The following is a 9,719-nucleotide window of genomic DNA, read 5'->3' on the forward strand; positions in this document are numbered from 1 at the left end:
TCCGGTGTGAAAGCCCCCTTAGAGTGCCATCAACTGGGCACAATTGGTAATTATCCTGAAATACGGGAACATGTTCGAGCTTACTTCCTGTTCATGTGTGGAAAAGAACTACGGTTTTACACGCTGGTTCAGTGTCTCCTGAGACTTTGGTTATTCTGCAAAAAGAATAAGTTGCTTTAAAGATAATTCCGTTCCCTGTGAGGGCAATGCCTGTAAGTACGATTGTTTTCATTCCATATGTTTTGTGTAACAGAAACCGCTGTGACGTGGTTAGGACACATTTGCTGTGGAGAAGGCACAAGTTAGGAAATTGTTGGCGAGGTCATTGCAGCCTGTTTATTAGCATATATTTTCAAGACAAACATCTCTGGTGTGGTTTTGACGATCAGAAAAGTAATTTACCGTAGTACTGAAATAGGCTAATGATGTCAAGTGCGCTTCTGTGGGGTTAGGGTGCGCGCAGTGTAGTCGGAGTGGCGAGTGCTGTCGCATAATTGTGGAACAGTGGAATTTGTGGCTGCCCAGGACTTTTCTAAAACTTCTCACTCTCACCCATACACTGCGCTAAAATGACGTATTTAGTTGTCAAAATCTGAAACATTTCCTGGGGGGAGAATTCGTCAGACATCCATTATTTTGTAATTCAGCAACCCTGGTCAAAAATAGGTTCCCGCGTGCCTGTAAAATGATGTACAGTTTGAAAGCTAAGGAGTTATACTTTAGCTTGACACCATTAAATTAAGTAAAAATTCTGCTACAACTTCGGAGCTCACCACCTTCTCCGGATGTGGCAGCTGTAAACAAACAAAAGAACAAAGACAGCCGTGGCACACTACATTTATTTGAGGAAATGTAGGCTACTGCTTGGTATATTTAATAAAACACTTAAAATATAAAATAAAATTTAAAAATAATATATATAATAATAAATACATACTGTTGAAATTTAAGCCTGCTGCTTTTTTTTAATGTAAAATAAATCTCAATTTATTTGGGTATGTTTAATAACAATAGTGAAACACTTAAAGTGCTCTTATTATGCTTTTTGGCTTTTCCCCTTTTCTTTATTGTGTTATATATTTTTTTTTGTGCACGTTATAGGTTTACAAAGTGAAAAAGCCCAAAGTCCATCCCAAAGGGACTTACCATCTCCAACAGAAAACACTGTTCACAAACTGCTCCAAACAGCTCTATTGTAGTCCAGCCTTTACTTCAGAGACAAACGTGGTCACTTTGTAACACACGTTATAATGCTCGCCTAGCTGCTAGCGTGGCACGCCCTCATACTCTGCTTCTGACTGGCTAGTAGTCCTTACCTAGCTACTGCGCATGTGCGACTCCCAACAAAGATGTAACAGAAGTGAGAGGTCTCACTCTGTAGCTAAAACAGAGAGCTCAACACACAGGGTGAAAAGAGGAGCTGCAGTAATGCACAGTACAACAAAAATATGGTGTGTTTTGAAAATGAAACCATGTAAACCTAGTCTGATATAACCTTTAAATACAATTATGAACCTGAAAATTAGCATAAAATGAGCACTTTAAAGAATCACGTGTAATCAATTTGATGATTATTTTGGCAAAGTAGCATATTCATAAATAAATTTTAGCCATTCTAAACCGTTATTGATTGTATTTGAAAATGAAACTGTATTATTTTTGTCCAACAGTAGCCCTTCTAAAGAGAAAATAATAAAATTTAAATAAAAAAAAAAATTACAAATAAAGAAATTTTGTCAACATCTAAGCTATTGCGTTTTCTTTGAAATGTTAAGTAAAAAATATGTTCCAGTTCCAACTCAAGAAGACAAAGAGGTTGAAAGTTCAGACTCAGTGATTGATAGAAAGGTGCAGAGAAACAACGGAGGAATGTTACAATGCCAGTGTAGCGAATGAGTCACAACAAACCACAACCAACCGTAACATAACATAACAATTAATTAATGAATTGAAACCATTTGGCCATTCCATATAATTCAAGATTTAAGATTCAAAACTTTATTGCCATGCAACTAAGTTGTTAGGAATTTGGTGCAGTGAGCTCATTACAGGGAAGAAAAACAGAGATAAGAGCATTCAGTCAGCGTTAGAAAAAGCCACCGAACCTGCTGATCGAAACTATTTATGATGATCAGTTGTGATTAAGAACTAGAGCAGCAGGTTGCTGTCCTTTTGCCCTTCTTGTGTTTTGTTGATTAACAGCGCCATCTTTTGACATTAGGTTTTTTTTTTTTTCATCGTCAATAAAATGTCTTGTCATAAAACGTGGACTTTGTACAAACATGGTCAAAGACTTTTTCCTCGCTGCTGTTGCACTAAATGCCTGCTCTTGGGGAAATTGTTGGGTGTCTGTAAATTGTAGAGTGTGGTCTAGACAAGGGTGTAACTTTGGGTTCAAAATTGTGGGGGGGGGCACTTGACATTGAAAGCATACTGTACATACATGATATGACAGAATTCAGATTCTAAATTGATGTTGATGAATGTCCGTGGAGTTGTGGAAAGTGTCCTCCTGTGACACTTTTACTCCTCATTTGCATAAAGTTGGCTGGATTCAACTTTATGCAAATGAGAAGCGGGCTCAACTCCACGCCCCCGCTTCTCCAAAGTCCTCGCAATGCTACCAGAATGCATTGCGTGGCTGCTCCCATAGAAATTAATGGGAAGCGGGGAAATGACGCTGACAATGGATACACATAACTGAGTTAGACTGCAGTATCTGACTGACACGCTCTGCCGAGTTGACATTTCCTTTTCGTCGAGTCTTTAAACACTTTCACAGCTAACACTGTTGTTTCTTTGCGTTGGTCTCATGTTTGTTTTCCTCAGTTTTCACAATTTTCCCTGTTTTGTCACTTTTGTCAAAAAAAAATCTTTTATTTGACATTTTTGACATTATTTTTTTTACATTTTAGTCGTTTTTGTCCCTGTTTTTGTTGGTTCCTACCACTTTTTCAAAGTTTTTTCGCTTTTTTCGTTGTTTATATTAACATTTTGGCGTTTTTTCCATTCTTTTTGAGCCTTGACTTTTTTTTAGTCGTTTCTTTCGACATATTTTGTCGCTTTACACAATGTCTTTGTCGCTTCTTTGAAGTTTTTGGCATTTTCCCGACGTTTTTGTCACTTTTTTCAACGTTATAGCCATTTCTTTCAATGTTGTTATCGCTTCTTTCAACGTTTTTGGCACTTTTTTCTCATTATCTTTAATTTCTCTTTAATCGTTAAGACTGCCGGCGCCCCTAGCATTTGCCTTTACTGGCTATGCCACGGGCCGGCCCTGGTATTATCACATAAGCATTTCTTCTTTCTGTGTCAACAGCTACACATGCACAAACACACACACACACACGCAGGAACAGTATGCTACCGGACCAGTGCTCCCACAGTGTGTTTATTTTGTGTAATCTCGGCTACATTGAAAATGAGGGTGTGCCCTCAATTGTTCCTCCGAGAACTAAATAAAGGTTGATGATGATGAACCCACTCAGAGGTGCCCTAATAATAAAACTAAAAAACACTGCAGAAACACCACCATGCTTCACATTGTTGAGACATTCTTTGGCAAATCTTACTGCCATTCAATACATGTAGATGTACTCACATACCCACATTTATCTGTCTATATCTGCCCTTTACATATTACTGTTTTTCTGTGTACTAGCCTACTCCGTGTATCACTTTGCACTTCACACTTTTGGTTAGATGCTGAACTGTGTTTCGTTGTTTCTGTGCCTGTATGTTCCTTTAATAGGGCAAACATGGAGAGAGGACGAAAGAGAAATAAATAACAGTAATGTGGAAGACACCAGAGAAGAGATGAAGTCGCCAATCCTGTTGAACCGGTGATCCTGTTGTCTCTCATCTCTCTCTCTCTCGCTTTCTGATTCAAAAAAGAAGCAAAGGTAACACTGATATATAGATCTTTCTAAGCAAAACACACATCCAAAGACTGTTTAGATGCGTGAAAGAGGGTTAGATTTGATGTGACAAAAAAAGGGTAATAGTGTCAATGAAAGTTAGGAAGGGGCTGTAATAGAAAGACAAGAAAGAATGGAGGAGGGTAGCTCATCTGCCCCAACTCCTCCGACAGGCCTGGCAGCATGCCGTTCATTCAATCGCTCTGCACCACTCCCTTTTATCAGAAAAGCTCTCCTTCACCGCTGCTCTGACACGTGGAGGAGAGCAGACAGCAGCCAATCCTGCTTCCTATTCCAAGTGTGTCTATTTTAGTTTGTCTATCTACACATGCAAATGGGAAACTTTGCAGGTGAAGCCACACAGGAACTTACTGAGAGACATGAAATCTAAAGAGTCAAGTAGAACAGAAACTGAATGACTTGAATTTTAAATCCGCGAAAAACAAGTATCTCTGCCCAGGGTTAGAGGGCCCAGGCCTTTGCAACTATAGTAATTAAAAACAAAGCTTCAACATATTGTACTTTTGTATACTGCCAACTAAATGGCACATGTACATGTTAAAAAAAATGAACATGTAAGACAAATAAGTCTGTTTGATTATGTGTTGCAACAGGTCTAACCGGGCGTCTCTAAACATACTAGTAGTAACATCACGATGTAGGAAAACATATAAAATAGTTTCTTATTTTGGGTAAAAACAATGCGTTATGGTGATTTCCATGTTTTGTCACCTTCATCAGAAAACAAGGAATAAAATAAATAGTTAAAGGTAAAAGAATTGGCTGATTGGTTCTGCAATTATGATGAATATTTTTTACATGTAGACTAGAGCAACCTGTTCTCACTCTGTAGTAGTATGAAAGCCCGAAATTCCGCAGGACTTTCACCCAAGAGACCGGTCTTCATGTCCCGCTGTCACGTTTCCTAAACCCAACTGTCCCGTTCTTCTTTACCTAAACCCAACTGTCCCGTTCTTCTTTACCTAAACCCAACTGTCCCGTTCTTCTTTACCTAAACCCAACTGTCCCGTTCTTCTTTACCTAAACCCAACTCTCCTGTTCTTGTCCCACGTGTCATGGAAAACGTATCTTTTATAACCTAACTGCATTGAAAGTGAGGCCAATAGTCTTAACTCAGCGGGTGTAGATAAAGCATGTTTAGATATGATATAGGGGGGGGGGGGGACCACAAACTATGAAGATGTCAATGTCAAAGAACACGTAGTAGTTAAAAACTTGCTGCTGGAGTCGGGTGTCTCAGGCACACTGGGACTCATGACAAGGGCTGAGTATCGCTCAAGCATTCTACCGGTTCCGATACTGGGAATTCGATACTGGCTCCTGAACAATACTTTATTTTGATACCAATCCTATGAAATACATTTTAACAAAAATAAATCTGTTTTGTACTATTTTTTCCGCACTTTTACATCTTTGTGACGTATACTGGTCAAGCCTCTCAAAATACAACACGCATACACACACACACACACACACACACACACACACACACACACACACACACACATCTTGGTAAAGGCATGCTGCACGCTTATTGGCTCACGGGCCCTGATAAGATTTACTCCTTTAGGTATTGAAATTTGGTATTGAATGACGAAGCATTTTTCTAAACTTGATACTAAGGAGGCAATTCGGTCGGTTCTTACTCCTGACCTCATTTTTTTCTGATATCCTGGCCACAGCTCTGAATTACTTACCAAACTAAATGAGTTGCAAACTGAGCACAGAAGGCCTGCCAAATATGTTACAGCACTGTGGATAAGAACACACAACTAATTATTACACCCATCCTCATTGAGAAGGCTTTACATTTGGTTTTCACTTAACGGGTAATTGTAGTGACAGGAAACAATTTGCCTGCACAAAGCCAGAGTGGGGAAATTGCTTTTTCTTCCTCTCCTCGGCAGTGAAAACCGAAACTAGGGACAGATTGTTGTGTTGTTAAATGCTAGGTGGATGGAGGGTTTTGATGAAGTAGAAAGATATCTGAGTTAAAGCCCTTGTTGAAGCCAAGACAAGATGGAGGTGAACATCATATATGTGTTCATGAGAAATGTGTGTGTGTGTGTGTGTGTTTGTGTGAGAAACAGAGAGGGACAGAGAGAAAGTTTAAGAAAGTGCAGTTCTATCTCTTACATTTGTACTTCTGTCTTTTTCCTGTGTTGTAATGTTTAGATTCCAGGTGTTTCGAGAGGCCTGTGTGTGTGTGTGTGTGTGTGTGTGTGTGTGTGTGTGTGTGTGTGTGTGTGTGTGTGTGTGTGTGTGTGTGTGTGTGTGTGTGTGTGTGTGTGTGTGTGTGTGTGTGTGTGTGTGTCTGAGAGACAGAGAGGGACAGAGAGAGAGTTTAAGAAAGTGCAGTTCTATCTCTTACATGACGTACTTCTGTCTTTTTCCTGTGTGTTGTAATGTTTAGATTCCAGGTGTTTCGAGAGGTGTGTGTGTGTGTGTGTGTGTGTGGGTGTGGGTGTGGGTGTCTGAGAGACAGAGAAACAGAGAGGGACAGAGAGAGAGAGAGAGAGTTTTAAAAAGTGCAGTTCTATCTCTTACATGTGTACTTCTGTCTTTTTCCTGTGTGTTGTAATGTTTAGATTCCAGGTGTTTCGAGAGGCCTGTGTGTGTGTGTGTGTGTGGGTGTGGGTGGGTGGGTGTGGGTATGTTAATTACAAAGACAAGAGGACAGTGGAGAAGCAGGAGGGGGTTGTAAACACACACAGCAGGGAGGGAAAGGTGGGGCAAACACTGATCTCTGAATGACTCGTTTACATATACACACAGCAGGCCTTTTTTTGTCTTTTTAAGGTAATATTATACTAAATGAAGTACTATGATACTGCTGTTAAACGGCAACATCCCTGACACATACAGTATTTATACACTGTGGCACTACTATGGAATGTAAATCCACAGTAACCAGCGGATAACTAGAGGAAGAAGGTAAACTACATTCTTACAAACTTCAGTTTGTTTCCTACACTTCTGTGTGGACCGTATATACGAAGACTAGCGACCACTTTGTGGAAGCTAACAGGGATCCAGATAAAGAATTACATTCATTATTGATTCATCTGCTGATTATTTTCTCTATGAATCAATTTTGTGGGACAGGTTGGTGTTCCAGGAAGGGTGGTGGTGATGGCACAGTGGATATGACCCATGCCTTTGGTGTGGGAGATTTGGGTTCGATTCCCACTGTGATACATCAACCAATGTGTCCCTGAGCAAGACACTCAACCCCTAGTTGCTCCAGAGGTGTGCAGCCTCTGATATATAGCAATTGTAAGTCACTTTGGATAAAAGCATCAGCTAAATGTAATGTAATGAACTATAGGATCAAACAAAGTGAAGAGAATAGTTTTTATGCTCCTCACCTGTGGAACAAAATCCCTCAAAACCTGAGGTCTGAGGTGAGGTGAACTCATTTGCATCTGAAAAACATTATTGTTAACTGCAGCTTTCTCATAAATCTGACACATTATATAATTGTCCTTAAATGTACTCTTACTGGCTTCATTTATTCATTTTAATATCTATTTTATTATGTTTCTGAATTTGAACTCTTCTCTTGTTGCACATGCCCTTTGTCTCTTGAATGTACTTTTCTTGTGTATGTTTACAGTGTGTTTCTATTCCTCTGTGAAGGACATTTAGTTGCCTTGTGTGTAAGTGCTATACAAATAAACTTGCCTCGCATTTGCCTTGTGTATAAAATGCCAGAAAATGCAAGTTACAATTTCCTGGAGCTAAGGTTACATATTCAAATTGCTTATTTTGTCCGAGCAACATTCCAAAACCCCCAAAATGTTAAGTTCAATATCATACAACAGGAGAGAAAAGCAGCGAATGTCATCACATGAGAGGAGGTGCAACTAGTTAGTTCTAGGCATTTTTGCTTGAAAAAAAAATATTAGGCACCTATTCTGAATATTTGCAGATTTATTTTCTCTCGATCAACAAATGGATAAATTTGTTTCAGATACTGCTAGATGCAGTATTTCACATTTCACGTGCGTTCAGGCTGATTGATGGTGTTCTCGTCAGTGTTATGATCCTCACACGGCGAAAACAAACAAATGACTCATTGCTTGTTTTAAAATGACCAAATTTCACTTGTTAGCACGCATGAGAAAAGTAAAGAAAGAAGTTCCACTATTTCAGTACACAAGTTCTGTGTTACACCCTCAAATAAATGTGACTCAAAGGCAGCATTGAGACAAGGGGAGTTTTAGCAAAGGTTTATTCTCCAAATAAAGAGTAAAGATTTTAAAAAGAGTGTAAAGATTTAACCCGAAGAACAAGCTACATATGTATATATATATATATATATATATATATATATATATATATATATATATATATATATATATATATATATATATATATCTGTACGATGTCGACGATGACTGGAAAAAGTACTGTGGTCACTCTAAAGTAAAGTAATTGTTTTTAAGGCCAACGGGATCATGCAAATACAGTATAACATGATGTGAATGGGACACAGGAAACCATTTATTATGCACATTTACATATTTAACATGCAGCTCAAACTCCTGAGCAGATGAGCTTCAGTGCAACAGCTAAAAACGAAACAAAGAAGACTCAGAGATACATTCCCATGAGCCATGAGTGATCATTTACAGTGTAGGAAAAAAAACCCTGAGAAAACCACATCACAAATCTTTTATTTTGCCACTATGCCTTTGGGATGGAGCTTCCTCTCTGAGCACAGTTTAAAAAAAAAAAACTACAATGAAATTTGATTGGGGTTTCATTTTTAGTTCATCCACAGAGAGGCCACATGCACAGGATAGTTATAGATTACTATATATATCTTTTTATACGACTTTTCTATGGATGATTTTTTTTTGTTTATATTTGTATATGAATTTCTAACTTTCTAACTAACTATTCTACCATCTCATTAGTCTGTGCTGTATTAATGCCTCCCTCATGAGTGATATAGCCTATTTCATCTTTTTTATTACTGCTTGTTATTGCTTTGCATGGTTGAATGGTGTCTGTGTTGCTTGGCTGTGTTTTGATGCCGGCATGGCTTCTTATACTGAATGGGGATACTGCTGATGTGTAACTGTGCTAATGTCTTGCTGCTTCCTGTAGCTCTGCGTGGCTTACTGAGAAAGCTTATTTGTTGAGCTGTCTGTATGGTGTCCTGTTGAATACTGTCTGTATAGTTTAACCTGTACTAATGCATTGCTGTTTCCTGTTGCTCTGGTCTAAAATCATCTGGCCAAAGGACTACAGTTGAAAATTAGCCGGCTGGCTAACACTGGCACGTTTACAGAAATGTTGGTTAATAAGAATAAGGATGCTACACTGAAAATGGCACAGAATCACTTGTTTCACCTCAAGTTAAAAAGTGGACTTTGTCTTCAGTGATTCGTCCTGAAATGCTGTGTTGTTCAGCAACTTTCCCAACCTGACAAGAATCCTCCGAATGGGGTTTTGGTAAACAGGTGACACTTGCAGTTTAAGATCATTGGTGTTAAACTGCCTGATCTGTCTTGTATTTTCCGTAAGAGAGCAATTTCTAAGGCTGGAGATAATTTACAGTTGTCCTCTTCTTGGCTGCAAGCAGAAGGGACTGCATAGACGTAGAGTTGAGATGCAGGGGATATGTCCCCTTCAAAAGATATGAAAGACAACCCGCTCCCCAGCAGAGGTAAAAATAACCGTTCAGGGGGCTCAAAACATGTATAGAAAAAAACAAGAACTGTGTCTACTTGTGCTACATCGGGGTGTTAAGTTAAGGAACACAACAGGGAG

Source organism: Sander lucioperca, chromosome 17 (assembly GCF_008315115.2).
Source record: "Sander lucioperca isolate FBNREF2018 chromosome 17, SLUC_FBN_1.2, whole genome shotgun sequence".
NCBI lineage: Eukaryota > Metazoa > Chordata > Actinopteri > Perciformes > Percidae > Sander > Sander lucioperca.